The sequence below is a fragment of the Rhinopithecus bieti genome, unplaced genomic scaffold (assembly GCF_001698545.2).
Source record: "Rhinopithecus bieti isolate Rb0 unplaced genomic scaffold, ASM169854v2 scaffold_65181, whole genome shotgun sequence".
In the NCBI taxonomy this organism is placed as follows: Eukaryota; Metazoa; Chordata; class Mammalia; order Primates; family Cercopithecidae; genus Rhinopithecus; species Rhinopithecus bieti.
Genome location: NW_016824455.1, coordinates 1 through 19,090, shown reverse-complemented (window position 1 = coordinate 19,090; position 19,090 = coordinate 1). Strand labels below are relative to the sequence as shown.

The following is a 19,090-nucleotide window of genomic DNA, read 5'->3' as shown; positions in this document are numbered from 1 at the left end:
AGGGAGGGAGAACATTAGGACAAATGCCTAATGTGTGTGGGGCTTAAAGCCTAGATGATGGGTTGATGGGTGCAGCAAACCACCATGGCACATGTATACCTATGTAACAAACCTGCATGCTCTGCACATGCATCCCAGAACTTAAATAAAAAGAAAAAACTTGAGACAAATTTAGCAGAGTTTGTTTGAGCAAAGAATGATTCATATATCAGATGGCACTCAGAGCCATAAGAGGTTCAGATAGTTCCACCCAGCAGTGACAGCAGTTGTTTTTTCCAGGCAGAAAACACAGAAGGAAAATCAAGAAATAACATGATTGGCTTGCCACGTACAAGTCCTTTTCTAATTTTGGTTTTCTCTTTAAGGCATATTTTTTGCCTGCTACCATGACTTGTATTTTTGATGCTGTTGTTGAAAGCTGATGTATTCCTTTGCTATGCGTGCCACAGCATTCTGGTAGTTTGATGACACCTTTGGCATTCTTTGGTTTGAAGAAGCGTTACTTCAATCTATTTATCTTCAAAAGATAATATTCCTGTGTGCACGTCCAATTTTTTTAAAATAAGGAGACCAGTTTCAAAGGTAAAGCCCAGACACTTGTTAAGGTAGTGAGGACAGATTTTAATTAATAACATATTTTGGGGTATTTGTGGGGTTTTCACCTAAAATGTAATCTTACACAGGCTGTGGATTATATTTGTTTCCAGGAAGCCCCATGTGTTGCCTTGTGCGTGCATCAGTCCCTTGAGAACTCCCTGTGAGTCGGGAGGCATCAGTTTCAGTGACTATAGGGAGTTGAGGAGCTAAAGAGGTAAGTGAAACATCTGGTGGGGTAAAAGGATGTGTGTAGGAGTTACGAGATTAAAGAGGTTCATATCAAAGTGTCAGGGGTGTTTAATGGAAAAATTAAGATGGTAAAAGAAGGAAGGAAAAGAAGAAGGAAATGGGGAGGGAGCAGTTTTATAGGAGCCAGTGTAGGCAGATCTTAAGATTTTCAAATAAACCATTGCAGTTCCAAATTATCCACAGTAAAGTAATTTTGCCTAAAATAGAAGCAGACGTGGTTAGTGTCATAGTATATAGAGAGAGTAGCAACTCAAAAGGGGTTTAATTAACTGTGGAGTTCCAGTGGGAAAAGTAGGTTCAAATAGAATGAAGAGGCCTCACAAGAAGCCAGAGTGAACATTCTAGCACAGGAGTTAGGAAGTGCATTCCCACTCAAAACAAGGAACAACAAGATAAACAGCCAGCCCAGGAGGTATCTTTCACAAGACTGGAATTCTAACCCAGCCTTAGAGACTATACAGAGAAACATAAGAAGAAAATACGTCATCATGCTTCAGTGCAAATTTCCACAGTGTTAGGCCAGAAGTCGAACTCACCACCAAATACCCAAAAAAGTAAGTCAACTGAAGATGAGACAAAGGTTTCTATGCATGAAGGATTGTCTTGTCCAAGGGTCAGATGGGGGTTCCAATCTGGATTTTAGTTCCAGGGCCAGATAACTGTCAAGACAGACAAAATGGCAAACTAGTTAAAGAGGTAAGAACATGCTCTAATTAGTCACATACTGTCGAAACAGGGAAGAGTTCATCATGAACTGAACTTTGATGTATCCAGGTTGAGGAAAATGTCAAAGGGAATTTGAGGAAGGAGAAATGGGAGTTAGTGGGGGCTCAGTAGGGTCAGGGATGTGAGAAATTTCCTGGGAAACTCATTTGGTTTGTTAACTGATACTTGCTGATGTTGGGCTTCTATCCTCCCACAGAGGTTGGGAGACAGCAGCCCTATCTTCAAGTCTTGGCTGGGACAAGCAGGAAATTATTTTGGCATGCTATAGATTGTCTGTGTACTTACATAAGTTGTATGTTGAAATCATAAGCCCCAATGTGATGATATTGGGAGAGGAAGTCTTTGGGAGTTGATTAGATCATGAATGATGAACTCATAAATGGCCTTAGTGACCTCATAAAAACAGACCGCAGAGAGCTTTCTTGCCTCTTCTGCCATGTGAGGGCACAGCAAGAAGACCACCCTCTATAAATCAGAAAGTGGGTCCTTACAGACCAAACTGACTGGCAGCTTTATTGTGGACTTTCCAGTCTGCAGAAATGTGAGAAATAAGTGTTGTATAAGGCCATGGTACTTTTGTTATAGCAACCAATAACAGGCAGATTTAAGTTTTCTCGGACAGTTCACTTTAAGGGAGACTGGGTCATCCTAGAGATATAGACTTGAGCTGTTACCAACTATGTTCCTACCTTTTCCAAGTTTTTATAGACCAAAGTTTAGGCTTAATTGAGAAGGCTCAGAGGAGCCTGGCTAGAGTTTGGTCAAGTTTAAAATGATCGTCAACCCTGTATACATCAAAATTGAGTTCAGTGCGTGCTGGACTGTTTTCTCTGTTTCAATAGTATATGACTAAATAAAACATGTTGTTATCACTTAACTTTTTCTTCAATCATATTGGATTTGGGACCCTTTCTACTAGAGTATGATCTCATCTTCAATTAACTAATTACATCTGCAATGATCCTATTTCCAAATAAGGGTACATTCTGAGATAGTCGGGGGATGACTTCAGTATATGAATGTGGGGTACAATTCTTACCATAATTTACATGATGTGTTAGGTAAAGAGAAACAGGCGTTTAGTGTGAATTTTATGTTTATGCGTTAGGCTGTTTATAGCTAGTTTTACCTATGATATCAGAGGCCATAATTTGCTCTAGTGTTCTTATTTTTGTGTCCTCTGTTATCTTTGGCTTCTCTACAGATTCATTATTAAACAGGATATGAAGCTTGTCATCTTTCCATGTGCATCCTGTTATCACACACGAGATACATCAATGTGTTTGTAGGTATGGAAGGTAGAGAAATCATTCTATAGTTCTACAAATTGGTCTGAATCTATTTCCTTCTTAACACTGCCTTCCCCCCACCACACCCCCCACATAGGTGACACAGGTTAGAAGGACCTGGAATTGGGTATTTTCCTTCTGGCATATTGGTTAGCCTGTGGTAAAACCCAAGTAAGTTAGGCAGTCTCTGTTAAATTGTTTCTATTGAGATCAGGTCATTGTTAAGGTGAACAGAAAGCTCTGGGCATATTTCAAACGTTTTCTCCTCTCTCTGCCAAAGCAAAAGGGAATTTCCCTCTACTTTGCACAGTGAGAAGCTGTAGAGACTCCTGAAGGTAAAAATCATGAGTATAGGGAGGATTTCCTAAGACTGGGGCTCAACACTGTTTTTATTTGTCAAGTTAGTTCACACGAGCTTCCAGCAACTGATAATTTCAACTTCAAGTGTCCTTATGGTACTAGCCCCAGCTGCTGATTACTGTTCCAGGACATTTATTGAAGAAACTCTCCTTTTCCCAGTGCATGTTCTTGGCACCTTTGTCAAAAATCAGTTGGCTGTAAATACATGAATCTATTTCTAGGTTCTCCATTCTGTTCTATTGGTCCATGTGTTTTTATGCCAATACAAGGCTGTTTTGGTAACTATATTTTGAACTCTAATAATGAGAGGTGACAATGTGCTAGCAGCCCTCACTCTCAGCGCCTCCTCGACCTCAGTGTCCACTCTGGCGGTGCTTGAGGAGCCCTTCAGCCCGCCACGGCACCCTGGGAGCCCCTCTCTGGGCTGGCTGAGGCTGGAGCCACCTCCCTCTGCTTGCCGGGAGGTGTAGAGGGAGAGGCATGGGCGGGAACCCGGGCTGCCCGCGGCCGGAAGCTGTCTCGGTGGGCCCCGCACTCGGAGCCTGGCCGGCACCGCCGGCCCAGAGCAGTGGGGGGCTTAGCACCTAGGCCAGCAGCCGCAGAGGGTGCACCCGGTGCCCCAGCAGTGCTGGCCGGCCGGCACTGTGCTCGAATTCTCGCTCAGCCTCAGCCACCTCCCTGCCGGGCAGGGCTCGGGACCTGCAGCCCGCCATGTCTGAGCTCCCAGGCTGCCGTGGGCTCCCTGGTGGGCGGGGCCTCCCTGATGGGCGCTGTCCCCTGCTCCTTGTGGAGCCTTGTCCCATCTACCGTCCAAGGGCTGAGGAGTGCAGGTGCAGCTAGGGACTGGCAGGCAGCTCTGCCTGCAGCCCGGGTGCAGGATCCACTAGGTGAATCCACTAGGTGAACCCCCTCCTGAGCTGGATTGGGGACTTGGAGAACTTTTATATCTAGCCGGAGGATTGTATGTGCACCAATCAGCACTCTGTATCTAGCTAATCTGGTGGAGACTTGGAGAACTTTTATGTCTAGCTAGAGAATCATAAATACACCAATCAGCACTCTGTGTCTAAGGTTTGTAAATACAGCAATTGGTACTCTGCTAACCTAGTGGGGACTTGGAGAACTTTTCTGTCTAGCATTGTCTAGCTCAAGGATTGTAAACGCACCAATCAGCACTCTGTCAAAACGGACCAATCAGCTCTCTGTAAGATGGACCAGTCAGCAGGATGTGGGTGGGGTCAGATAAGGGAATAAAAGCAGGCTGCCCCAGGCAGCCAGGGCAACCCGCTCTCGGTCCCGTCCACACAGTGGAAACTTTGTTCTTTTGCTCTTTGCAATAAGTCTCACAGCTGCTCACTCTTTGGGTCCACGCTGCCTTTATGAGCTGTAGCACTCACCGTGAAGGTCTGCAGCTTCGCTCCTGAAGCCAGCCAGACCGCGAACCCACCGGGAAGAATGAACAACACCAGACGCGCTGCCTTTAAGAAGCTGTAACGCTCACCATGAAGGTCTGCAGCTTCACTCCTGACAGAAAGACCAGGAACCCACCAGAAGGAAGAAACTGCTGACACATCTGAATGTCTGAAGGAACAAACTCCGGACACACCATCTTTAAGAACTAGAAACTCTCACCGCGAGGGTCCGTGGCTTCATTCTTGAAGTCAGCGAGACCAAGAACCCACCAATTCTGGACACAGTAATGTGATGACTCCAGCTTTTTTCTGTTTTTTGCTCAGGATAGCTTTGGTCATTCTGTGTTGCTTTTCTTTTATTATAAGACCTTTGTATATTTTTCTTGGTACTTTTATTTTCACTGTCTGATTATTCATTCTCAAATGAGACCAAAGTGATAACATTATGTTTCTTTTCTTCCTTTACTTTTTTTTTTTTTTTTTTTTTGAGATGGAGTCTCGCTCTGTCACCTAGGCTAGAGTACAGTGGCACAATCTTGGCTCACTGCAACCTCTGCCTCCTAGTTTCAAGCAATTCTCCTGCCTCAGCCTCCTGAGTAACTGGGATTACAGGCGTGCACCACCATGCCTGGCTAATTTTTTCTATTTTTTTTAGTAGCGGTAGGGTTTCACCATGCTGGCCAGGCTGATCTTGAACTGCTGATCTCATGATCTGCTGGACTCAGCCTCCCAAAGTGCTATGATTACAGGTGTGAGCCACCATGCCCTGCCTAAGGTTAATATTTTTATTGTGAATTTGATCTTGTCATCATGATGCTAGCTGGTTATTTTGCACATTAGTTGATGGAGTTTCTTCAGGGTCATTGGTCTTTATATTTTGGTGGTTTTTTGTTTTTTCCAGTAGCTGGTACCTGTCTCTTTTACTGACTATTTGGGTTTAAACAGTAAGTGCCTTCCATTTTTATTCTCTGAGTTCTGGTCCTGTATGATTTTGTTTTCATGAATTAATATTTATGTAAAATCATTTTATTTTTTCTTAAAAAGTACATCTTGTAAAAAAATTAATGGTGTTTGGAGTGCTGGAATCCTATACATATTTCAGCATTCTCATTGTATAGTTTTTAAATAATTACAATATTAAATGGTCGTTTAAGCAAGACAGTTTTTTTCTTGGGGCATCCATTGAAAGCATGTTCTGCAGATCAAGCTGGTAATCTGTGCAAATGACTGATGTGTTCCTGTTTTAGATTTAGTAATTGTATTTATAAAATACATTATAGATACATAATTATATTCACAAACAAAAGTATGCTCAATACAGGTATTTATTTAAAAAAGAAAATACTAATTGTAGGGAAGATTTTTAATAAATGGTGGACATTTTGTAGATTAAATCAGAAGAGAAATGTTCACAATATTATAAATATAGTATGAAATTATATGTGTATAATTACTACAAAAGCAGTATAAACATATCCATATCATAGGAAAGCTGTAAATTCAAGAAAGTAGTAACAGGATTTTATTTTCAAATGTGTTCCCATTTTCATCTGCAGTTAAGTAGATTTTTTAGGTTGCTTTGCATATGTTAATCATATCTATGTTCTGGTTTTCTTTTTGGTGCAAATAACTATTATCTGCATATTGCTGGAATTAGCATCTTTAGCTATATTCTATGTTTTTATTCTGAATTATGTTTGAATTTATTGTGTACAGTAATAATTTGATTTTATTTTCAGTGGAATTTGTATTCCATATGACCTTAAATGGTTGGTTGTCTTTGAAAATGGTTGCTTCACAGTTCATATGTAGTTTTTTCTACATACTGTGTTCATATCATTGCTTTACATCTACTTGTCTTTTCATTTGGAGCTGTTCCTTTCCTTTAAATGCCGCATCTTTTGCCCCAGGGCCATATTCCATGTAAACTGATGGAGACTGTGACACAGGTACATTCTTCCCATGCCGTATTTCTCAGGTTATCAGCATTTGTGTGTGTGAGGCTTCCTGTAGAACGACTTCTCTACTTGCATATTGTAAATAAAAGCATGCACTCCTCAGCATGTTCTGCTCAGTTCCCAATCTTCCTTCCATTACTGAAGGAGGAAAATCACAGGAGAATATCCTGGAAGACAAATTTACCCAGACTTATTTTCCTCTTGTTTTTGTTAAGTGTGCTATTCATCATTTTGTTTGGTAAAAGTATATTGAAGAGGTGCCAGTTGGACAGGGTATTTGTGAAGAGGCAGCCTGAGTCATTAGTGAATTCTCCTGATGCCTTTTTGTTCTGTGTGTGCAGCCATTTCGCCTTCAGTCCAGGCTTAGCTAGGAGAGGCAGGTCCAAACGTTATCATTAACACATCTGTAGACAGGCTACAATTGTCACACAAAGATGAATTATACATGAGCACTAGTTTTATTTTCTGTTGTTATAAATCTGAATGTTGGAAGACTGAGGCAGAGGAATCACTTTAGCCCAGGAGGTCGAGGCTGCAGTGATTGAGCCACTGCACTCCAACCTGGGCAACACAGCAAGACCCTGTCCAAAAAAAAGTCTAAGTCACTAGAAAATTCCACTTCCACCCCAGATTCTCCCTGTATTTTACTCTTCATTTGCAGTGATGTTTTCATGCTGCTTTTTTCCCCTCATGTGTATCATAATGAGAATATGAAGTAAAATTATAACCACATATTAAACCACTTTTTTCTGTAATTGCACAGTTCTCTTAAAATACTTGAAGTTGACAAATTGATGAAGTTCAATCGTTTTGGGAAAAGAAAGTGAGAAAGAGGCTGAGACAGACAAAGATACACAGAGAGACAGAATTAAAGTAAAAGTTTGGTCAAATATAAGACTACAGTTCTTATTAAAATGCTTCTAGATATTTCATTTTTTTGCTGTTTTGGAAATCAAATATAACTATGATCATTAACATGAGACAGTGTGTGTGATTCATATTTCAAATTTTAAAGTACAAAATTATGTGAGTAACTTTGTTTTCCAGAGTTTAAGGCCAGAAACAATAACTTATTTTATGAATTTTCTATGAACATGTTAAAACACTTACATTGTAGTGTATGGCACTTTTACTCAACTTTTAAACACTTCAATTAAAAGGCAATCAGCTTAAACAATATATGAATCAGTCTCCTTAATGCAAGTTTGCTTATTTGATTCTTTTAATAAAATATTAATCATTATTTGCATCTCACAATTCTGTGGAAACAAAGCATCACAACTCTGAATAATAATTGTGTTTCTCGTGTTGTAAATAAGCCAGTAGAGTGGGATGGTCCATTCTCTGGTTAAAAGTTACATATTCTGGGAAAATGGTCATATTTTTTCAGTCTGTTATATACATTGCTTTGCCTAGTCGTATATACACATACACACACACGTAGATGCACACAAACTATATAAACAAACTATAACTGTAGAAATGGTAGAGTGTATCAAGTGCTATGGAAATATAGGAAACAATTGTGCAGAAGGATGAGAAGGATGGTGTTTCAGGACAACTAGCAAATGCAGGTGACATTTCAGCTGAGCTTTGAAGCACTAGAAGTTTATCAGATGGGCCGGCACATTAGATAGAAGTAATAGATACATGAACCTTGATGGCAGGTGGAGTAAAGGACCTTTTTTTTTCTAGATGGAACCCAGGGTCTTGGGACTGACAAGAGGAATGTCTGGGGACAACGAACCCTCACTCGGCCTTGGCGTGTTTCGCTTCTTTAGAATTCCTTCTATTTCCTGGGTTGAAGTAATTCTCTTGCCTCAGCCTCAAGAGTAGCTGAGACTACAGGCATGTGCCACCATGCCCAGCTAATTTTTGTATTTTCTTTTTTTGAGATGGAATCTCACTCTGTCTCCCAGGGTGGAGTGCAGTGGTGTAATCTCTGCTCACTGCAAACTTCACGTCCTGCGTTCAAGCAGTTCTCCTGCCTTAGCCTCCCAAGTAGCTGGGATTACAGGCACAGGGCCCACGCTCAGATAATTTTTGTATTTTTTTTTTTTTTTTTTTTTTTTTTTAAGTAGAGATGTTGTTTCACCATGTTGGCCAGGCTGGTCTCGATCTCCTGACCTCAGGTGACCTACCCGCCTTGGCCTCCCAAAGTGCTGGGATTATAGGCGTGAGCCACCGTGCCCAGCCTCATTTTTGTATTTTTAGTAGAGATGCTGTTTCACCATGTTGGCTAGGGTGCTCTTGAACAACTGACTTCAAGTGACCCACCTGACTCAGCCTCCCAAATTGCTGGGGTTACAGGCATGAGTCACCACGCCCGACCTCTATACAAATCTTGACTAATATTCACAAGCTACTATCAAAGTGATATCGTCAAATGCCAAGTCAAAATAAAATGGAGAATTTATAAAATGAAATGTGTGTATATGTTACTCTATATGTATAATAGTTGTCTAGGTAGAATTACATCAAAAGCCAAAGCAAAATTAATTTTTTTAATTCTACTTTAAGTTCTAGGGTACATGTGCAGAACGTGCGGGTTTGTTACATCGGTATACACGTGTCATGGTGGTTTCCTGCAGCCATCAAACCATCATCTACGTTAAGTATTTCTCCTAATGCTATCTCTCCCCTAGTCCTCCAACCCACCGACAGACCCTGGTGTGTGATGTTCTCCTTGCTGTGTCCATGTGTTCTTGTTTGACTATCATTCATGAATGAGAACATGTGGTGTTTGCTTTTCTGTTCCTGTGTTAGTTTGCTGAAAATGATGGTTTCTACCTTCATCCATGTCCACACAAAGGACATGAACTCATCCTTTTCTATGGCTGAATTGTATTCCATGGTGTATATGTGCCACACTTTCTTTATCCAGTCTATCGTTGATGGGCATTTAGGTTGGTTCCAAGTCTTTGCTATTGTGAATAGTGCCACAGTAAACATATGTGTCCATGTGTCTTTATAGAATGATTTATAATCCTTTGGGTGTATTCGCCACACTGCCCAAAGTAAATTATAGATTCAATACTATCCCCATCAAGCTACCATTGACTTTCTTCAGAGAACTAGGAAAAACTACTTTAAATTTCATATGGAACCAAAACAGAGCCTGTATAGCCAAGACAATCCTAAGCAAAAAGGACAAAGCTGGAGACATCACACTTACCTGACTTCAAACTATACTATAAAGCTACAGTAACCAAAACAGCATGGTACTGGGACCAACACAGATATATAGACTAATGGAACAGAACAGAGGCCTCAGAAATACCACCACACATCTACAACCATCAGATCTTTGAGAAACCTGACAAAAACAAGCAATGGGAAAGAAATTCCAGATTTAATAAATGGTGTTGGGAAAACTGGCTAGCCACGTACAGAAAACAAACTGGACCCCTTTCTTACATCTTAAACAAAAGTTAACTCAAGATAGATTAAAGACTTCAATGTTAGACCTAAAACAATAAAAACCCTAGAAGAAAACCTAGGCAATACCATTCAGGAGATAGACATGGGTGAAGACTTCATGACTAAAACACCAAAAGCAATAACAACAAAAGCCAAAATTGATAAATGGGACCTAATTAAACTAAAGAGCTTCTGTGCAGCAAAAGAAACTATCATCAGAGTGAACAGGCAACCTATAAAATGGGAGAAAATTTTTGCAATCTGTCTGACAAAGGTCTAATGTCCAGAATCTACAAATAACTTAAATTTACAAGAAAAAAATAAACCACCCCCCTCAAAAAGTGGGTAAAGGATATGAACAGACACTTCTCAAAAGACATTTATGCAACTAAAAAACATGAAAAAAAGTTCATCATCACTGTTCTTTAGAGAAATGCAAATCAAAAGCACAATGAGATACCATCTCACACCAATTAGAATGGCAATCACTGAAAATTCAGGAGACAACAGATGCTGGAGAGGAGGTGGAGAAATAGGAATATTTTGCAAAATAGGTTTTAAAAGTAAGTGAAAAGACAACTAAGAAAAATTCCATAGCTGCGTGTGGATCACAGAGCGCTTCCCTACCTTCTGAAATCACAAAAGATGATGCCAAATCAGGTGTTTTAATTGTGTGTAACTTTAGTAGCAGGGGAGAAACTGAACAAATATTAAGCTAATAGGTAACTTACACTCTATGATTTTTTGTAACTTTCCAATATGTTTGTGTGTGCGTGTACCCACGTGATATAATTAGAGGGCAATTAGGAGATTGCCTTATTTCTGTAACGACATCTAGATTTCTCTGATGAAAGGAGTTGTGGAATTTAAGACTTTCTTTTTCTTAAGAGAATGAAGCTATACAAAACCCCCGATTGAGGAATTGTGTAAAACCATCGTTATTTGAGCTAGAATTATTAATGGGAAAGACAAAAAAATCATTTGATCGCTCAAAGCACTTTGTTCATTTCCCTTATGTTACTATTGTTGCTAATAAAGTTAAAAATAAGTAGAAGGTGAAACTGGATCCTTTCCTTACTCCTTATACAAAAATTAATTCAATGATGGGATTAGGAGACTTAATGTTAGACCTAATAACCAATAAAAAGCCCTAGAACGAAAACCCTAGGTAATACATTCAGGAAATAGGCATGGCAGGACTTCATGTCTAAACAACTAAAAGGCAATGGCAGCAAAGCCAAAATTGACAAATGGGATCTAATTAAACTAAAGACTTCTGCACAGCAAAAGAAATCTACCATCAGAGTGAACAGGCAACCTACAAAATGGAGAAAATTTTTTTGCAATCTACCTCATCTGACAAAGGGCTAATATCCAGAAGCCTATAAAAGAACTCAATCAAATTTACCAAGAAAAAAAAACACCCCCATCCAAAAGTGGAGCAAAGGATAGATATGAACAGACATTTCTCAAAAGAAGACATTCATACGCCAACAGACACAGAAAAAATGCTCATATCACTGCAGAGAAATGCAAAATCAAAAACCACAATGAGATACCATCTCACACCAGTTAGAATGGCAATCATTAAAAAGTCAGGAAACAACAGTGCTGGAGAAGATGTGGAGAAATAGGAAACTTTGCACTGTTGGTGAGATTGTAACTAGTTCAACAATATGGAAAACAGGTATGGCGATTCCTCAATGGATCTAGAACTGAAATACCATATGACCCAGCCATCCCATTACTGGGATATACCAAGGATTATAAATCATGCTGCTATAAAGACACATGCACACGTATGTTCATTTGTGGCACTATTCACAATAGCAAAGCTTGGAATCAACCCAAATGTCCATCAGTGACAGACTGGATTAAGAAAATGTGGCACATAATGCACCATGGAATACTACAGCCCATAAAAAAGGATGAGTTTGTGTCCTTTGTAAGGGACATGGATGTTGCTGGAAACCATCCATTCTCAGCAACTATCTCAAAGAACAGAAACACGCAAAACACCAGCATGTTTCTCACTCATAAGTGGAACTGAACAATTGAGATCATTGGACTCGGGAAGGGGAACATCACACACCGGGACCTATTATGGGGAGGGGGAGAGGGGGTAGGGATTGCATTGGGAGTGATACATGTATGTAAATGAACGAGTTGATGGGTGCTGACGAGTTGATGGGTGGCAGGCCACACCAACTGGCAACAAGTATACATAATGTAACAATACCTGCAAGTTGTGCACAGGTACCGACTAGAACTTAAAGTATAACAAACAAAAAAAAGAATACGCACAACAGTTGCAATGCATATGAAATCATGGATGCGCCAGGTTAATTAATCATGTACTGAGAAAATAGTATGATTTCAACCGAATCTCCTGTCAACTATCCCAAGTTTATACGCATATGCAATGTCTGGTGTGTTTGCTGGTGTCTCTCCTCGCCTCTTCCACTACGCTTATCTTAAAGCACACACCATTTCTGCCTGGGACTCTGTGAAAGGGCTTCTAACCAATAACCCCTTGCAGCCTTTGCCTTACTCATCAATTATTCACAGGCAAACAGACACAAAACTCATCAATATATAAAAGTAAAGCAATTTTTGGTGGCTGGTAATGTATCCTCATCTTTCAGCTATACTATCATCTTAGTCTTTTCTACTTTTATTCTTAAAATGTATCACTAAGCTTCAAGACAATGAATAATGAAAGAATGTACAAGTGTTATTTCAATGAAATCAGGGAAAGAAAACGCCCAAACAGACGACAAGTAGGCAAGAAAGAGACACATCAGAATTGTTCAGAAAACCAAGATTTGGACCAGGAGACCCTGCGGGGAGACAAATGGATTGAACGTTACTGGTGGTGGCAGTGGCTCAAAAATATCAGGAAACAATCTTTTCCCTAGATTGAGAAGTTCATCACATCAGCCTGAACTTCAGAGCACAATTATGATATGACAAGGAGGCCAGGAAAGCCATCAAAAGAGCAAATGGAAAGAAGGACCACATGGGGAGGGGGTGGTGGAGCTAACAGGGCAGCATAGTCTACAACTGGGGTGATCGCCTAGCCACGGCCTGCCCCACGTGAGGGGGTGGATAACGAAAGAGGACACGGGAGAAGACGGCAGGAATGAGTATGGACAAGGCCCTGAGGACCTGCCAAGGACTCCCAGGGCTGTAACTCTGAATTCCCCCAGTAATAACTGAAAGGCAGAAACCTGAATCTTAAATAGATATGGACATTGTTTCCTTTCCAACACTACACCAAACAAAAATAAGTAGCTAACTTCCTAGCAGAAATAAATAAATCCACCCAAAAATTAAATTGTCATGAAGCAGAACTACCTCACGATACGGTATCACACTTAATTTACAAAGAAAAAATCCTTCTGATAGGCCACTTTTAGCGATGAGAGATCATCATGAGGCCGAAATAACTGGAAAAGCAAGACTGATAATTGACATAATTTGTCAGACAACACAAAGATGTGAAATGGAAATTAGCTTGACCAGAAATGAATTTGGAAGAAAATGATGAAAATAAGCCAAATGGTTGGCTTCATTGTTTGTATACAATAAAATTAATAAGTTGGAAGTATGAAGCATGAAGCATAATGATACAGTAATAAACACTAAGAAATATTGACTAAATTTGGATGTTAAAGAAAAAAAAGCGAGAGAAAGCTATTGTATTCTTACGTATGCTAGAGAATCAATAGACATTGTGTAAATGGAAAGATGACTGTTTTAATCTTCATAAAAATTTTCTATACTTTAAAAGTAATAAAAAATTATAAAAATTGTACTCAAATGAAAAAAATAGACAACTTAATGACTTTTTTTAAAAAGAGAGGGAATATAAAACAAAACTGAAGAAAACGCAAATTAACCTTAATGGGGCAGTATCAATAAACGATGGGATTAACACACTTATTAGGAAAAAGATTACTGTTCCCCTCTGCCCTTGGAGTCTTTTCCCAGATCCACTAGAACCCATTTTTTCAACTATTTGAGGTCTCTTCTTTGCTCTTTGGTTAAAAGAAAATATTTCAATGACCAATGAATAAAAAAGATTGCTCTGTCCCTTATCCTATTTTTCTTCCATGAAATTAACAGTCCTTGAACATATTTTTATAAATTGTCCTTTTCGCATATATGTCATATTAATAAGATGCGACACTTTTGCTCAATTTTTAATCCCTGGCCGTCTGCTGAAAGCCTACCCATGGTGCTACCCCCCAAAGTAGATGCTCAATATGTTCTGAATGAGTTATTCAGTCACTTTCTGGAAGGAGAGGACTGGGTCAGACACAGTGCTAAGGACTCAGAATCCTTACTGCTAGGAATGAAATGAAATGACAGCAATGTTCCTGGCACATTTAAAAATGAAACAATATCAATATTGAAAATATTTGTAAGGTTTATTTGAAAAAAGATAAAATCATAACATAACCCTGTGATTATTTCAGAAATTAAATTTCTAGATATTTCTAAGATTAAAGGTTTTTTACATTTCTTAAATTTTTAGATAACAATTTAAGGAATACATAGGTATAATCTGTATGTTATTAGTCAAGTAATTGGAAAGTAATTACTTCATATTATCATTAAACTATTATAGCTATAAACATGGTGTAAACTGTAATGGTTATTACTGCCTTTCTTCCTCTTGCTAACTCCTGCTGTCCCTAAGAGAAGTTGCCTTAAGCAGAATTGTCTCATCCTGATCCCCAAAATCACTCTATCCACTCACACATTATCTTTCCCAAGCTCGAGGAAAAAATAACAGAATGAGAGACGAAGGTTATGTATTATTATTGCAACTCCTTGGGTTTGTAAAATTCCAAAATCTGAAGATATGGCTAAATAAAATTCTATGCAACTTCTATTGAATGCAATGGATGTATATGTTTATGTAAGTTTCTTTTGACATTTTATTTTGGTAACTAGAGTTTTATTTTCCTTGGCGACTGAATGTTCTGTCGTCTTTCAGGTATTTTTCATTTTGCTTCAAATAGAATTTCCCAAAATAAACAGTTTTGGCTTATACCTATTTTATGTTTTTTATGATGCCAAGTCCATGGCATTTGTTCAGGGCAAGACTTTAATGACTGAATTTCATGATTATCTTTCTAATTCCCAAACAGTTCATTTGTCTTTCCCATTATTCAAGAGCTGCTATATCCTTGAGCTTGATATTCTTTATCTGGAATTCGATGCAAAGCTCTGCTAAGTGGTGGTGATGATCCAAGAGTGGATGGTAGAATTCTAGGATACAACAAGTCTTTCTCTTTCCATCAATCTTAAAGTCTGTAGGTTGATGAAAGAGTTTTGTCACAGCCAGTTACATTCATCGGTTAGCATTGTGGTCTAAGGAGGTGAATATAATGAATGAACTCAGCAATGAACAGGTTTTCTGATGCCAGAAGAAGTTTTCCTGCCTGTTCTATAGGTCTTGTGCCATATATCACATATTTCTTCACTTGATCTACTGTACAATGGGTATAAACTTTCAGTTACACAAGATGAGTAAGTCCTAGAGACTGGCTGTGCAACATCGTGCCTGTAGTTTACAATACTGTATCGTGCACTTAAAAAGTTTGTTAAGAGGGTAAATTTCATGTTAAGTGCCCTTACCACAATAAATAAAATTTATCATGAGCCAGGCATTGAATTAAGCTCAGGATATATTATGATAAACAAATTTAGACATGACAAAAGATCTCAATAAAACTTAAAATATTTTGCTACAATAATCGCCTGAAAAAAAATCAGTCTTCCCTATAGTATAATGTGGATGGCCACAAATGAGTGGTTTTAACGTTATGTCTCCTTTCCTGGCTTTTAAAAAACAACCCGTAAAATTCATCAAACAAAATCATATCAGTTTCCAGGATCAGTGTTTGCCAAAGACTGCTCTTTAAAATGAAGGGATCACCTCAGTCCAGTCTACTTGACATGATCCCACCTTGTCAGACAAGCTAGTCAAGATTTGGAAAAGACAAATACATTTCAATTCTTTGAAAATCTACATAATCATAAGCACAGACTTATCTGGATTGGTAATGGGTCAAGTTTAGGGACACGTTTAAATTACAATGTAATTTTTGGCTGTAGTTGATCAGCAGTTTACATCCATATATTCATCCAAGTTGCTCTTCCTCAAAATTAATACATTGACATTTCTACCTGCAAGATTTGTGATTCATGCTTTCAGTTAGTACAATTTTCATATAACATGTTTTAGAATACCTGATATTGTGGGAGATCTCAATTTCTTCCTGAATGATCTTTCCTGGTTTAATATTTGTGTGATTCCAATGATAAATCTCAGATAATAAAAATAGCAAAAAATTAAAATGAGAAAATAATATACAACTTATTAGGGGAGAAAGAGGAAGAGATGCTCCCTTAGTGATACACAGAAGGTGGGATGCCTGGTGTGCTTTTTCTATATTTTTGCATATTTGAGTTTCAGAAAACAAACCCATAGAATCACTATGTGCTGCATACACTGAACCTAAAGTAATAAGTAATTCTGAAAGAGAATAGAGGAGAAGAAGGACTCCCTACAGGGATAAAGGGCCTAGACTTAAGGTATGGCTTATTTATGCTTTTAACACCCCAGGGACTACAATCCCAGCTCACCAATTAAACTTTGAGAGATTCAGTGTAGATTTAAGGTCCTGGGATTACTTCTGTGGGAAAAAATAGCTTACCATGCAATGGACCAGATACTCATAACCAAAATCTAATGGGATAGAAAATATACAATTATATTTACAAACTTGGGTTTAATTTAAATATTAAAATATGTTTATCAAACCCACAAATTTTTTTAGGTGGAATATTTAAAATTAGATTAAATTAATGAAAAAAATATAAAACTGACATTTGGAAACAAAATGAATAAATTTCAGAGGAAAACATATTCAAGGAAATGATCTTTTGAACATATTGAATTCAGTTTGCTAGTATCGTTGAGAATCTTTACATCTATGATCATAAAAAAAATTGGCCTGTAATTTTTTTTTCTTAGTGTCCTTCTGACATTGGTATTAGGGTAATGCATCTAAAAATGAGTTTGAGTTGGAAAGTGTACCTTTTTAATTGTTTGGAAGAGTTTGAGAATAGCATTAATCTGCTTTTAGATATTTGGTAGCAATCACCAGTAAAAACATCAAGTCCTGAACTTTCAAGGAAAGTTTTTTATTATTATTAGTGATTCAATCTCTGTACTAGTTATTCATTTGTTCGGGTTTATTCTTTCTTCAGGACATACGTGTCTAAGAATTTATCCATTTATTCTATATTACCCAATTTATTGACATAATTGGTCATGGTAGTCTCTTATGGCCCTTTGTATTTTGGTGGTATTGACTGTACTTTCTCCTGTTTTACTTATAGTTTTATTTGAGTCATCTTAGTTTTCTTGGTTTGTCTGCCTAAAGGTTTGCCAATTTGTCTCATATTTTTACAGAACCAACTCCTCGTGTTACTGATCTTTTCTATTGTCTTTCTTGTTTGTGTTTAATTCTGCTCTAACCTTTCTTCTTTCTTCTAACTTTTGGCTTAGTTCTTTCTTCCTTTCTAATTCCTAGAGTACAAAATTCGGTTTCTTATTAGGGACCATTTACTCTCTCTCTCAAGGTAGCTATCAGAACTACTTGTGCTGTACCTTATAAACTTTGGTATGTTATTTGTCCAATTTTGTTTGTCTCAAGATATTTTATTTTTGGTCCATTTGTTGCTTATGAGTGTATTGTTTAATTTCCACGTGTTTGTGAATTTTCCACTTTCCCTACTGTCATTTATTTCTGGTTTCATATCATTGGGGTCAGAAAAGCGACTTTATATTATTTCAAACTTCTACAAATTCTTACAACTTGTTTTGTGACCTAAAATACGATCTATTCTTCAGAATGTTCCATGTGTGCTTGAGAAGAATGTGTATTCCTGCTGCTGCTGAATGGGATGCTCTGTGTATATGGCTATTAGAGCCATTTGGTCTAGCTGTTGTTCAGATCCACTGTTTACTTATGGGTTTCCTGCCTGGATTATTTATCCACTATTGAGAGTGGGGGATTATAATCCCCTACACTATCATATTTCTGTTTATTATTTTTCTGTTCTGCTCATGTTTGCTCCATCAATTTTGGTGTTCCAATGTTTCCTGGGCCTCTCTTGTGGCACCCTAAGTAATAACACTTTGCACATCAATTCATCTCATTTCTCACAAAAGCAAACAGAACAAAACTTTTCAAACATACATAAGGGGATCCTAGTTGCTGATACGAACTTTTACATAGTCTTCTCACCTTTTTATCCTACTTTAACTCTCCAACTGTATAATAAACATCCAAGACAAAGACAAATGAAAGAAAGCATGAATGATTCCTTCACTGAAATCAGGAGACAAAGGCAATCCGTCAACTATAAATTACATGTAAGGAAGGGGAAGAAAGTCACTGACACTCATCAGAATTGGTACAGAACCAAAACAGAGATATAGACCAATGGAACAGAACAGAGCCCTCAGAAATAATACCACACATCTACAGCCATCTGATCTTTGACAAACCTGACAAAACAAGAAATGGGGAAAGGATTCCCTATTTAATAAATGGTGCTGGGAAAACTGGCTAGCCATATGTAGAAAGCTGAAACTGGATCCTTTCCTTGCCACTTATACAAAAATTAATTCAAGATGGATTAGAGACTTAAATGTTAGACCTAAAGCCGTAAAAACCCTGGAAGAAAACCTAGGCAATACCATTCAGGACATAGGCATGGGCAAGGACTTCATGTCTGAAACCCCAAAAAGCAATGGCAACAAAGCCAAAATTGACAAATAGGGTCTAATTTAACAAAAGAGCTTCTGCACAGCAAAAGAAACTACCATCAGAGTGAACAGACAGCCTACAGAATGGGAGAAAATTTTTGCAATCTACTCATCTGACAAAGGGTTAATATCCAGAACCTACAAAGAACTCAAACACATTTACAAGAAAAAAAGCAAACAACCCCATCAAAAAGTGGGCAAAAGATATGAACAGACATTTCTCAA

The 19,090-nt window shown here is 38.3% G+C and overlaps 2 long non-coding RNA genes across 4 annotated transcripts in view; one reads left to right on the top strand and one right to left on the bottom strand.

Moving 5' to 3' along the window:
* LOC108522254 (uncharacterized) overlaps window positions 1-1,927 on the bottom strand; it is a 32,123-nt gene extending 30,196 nt beyond the window's left edge. For all 3 annotated transcript variants that reach the window (XR_001883416.1, XR_001883417.1, XR_001883415.1), the window contains exons 1-2: window positions 1,858-1,927; window positions 1,383-1,505 (exon numbers count right to left, since the gene is read on the bottom strand). This is a non-coding gene — a long non-coding RNA (uncharacterized LOC108522254). The remainder of the gene's footprint in view (window positions 1-1,382; window positions 1,506-1,857) is intronic.
* An 89-nt stretch (window positions 1,928-2,016) lies between these two features.
* Window positions 2,017-8,373, top strand: LOC108522253 (uncharacterized). Its single transcript, XR_001883414.1, has 3 exons — window positions 2,017-2,113; window positions 2,777-2,861; window positions 8,287-8,373. It is a non-coding gene; the product is annotated as an uncharacterized LOC108522253 (long non-coding RNA).
* The last annotated feature ends 10,717 nt before the right edge of the window (window positions 8,374-19,090 follow it).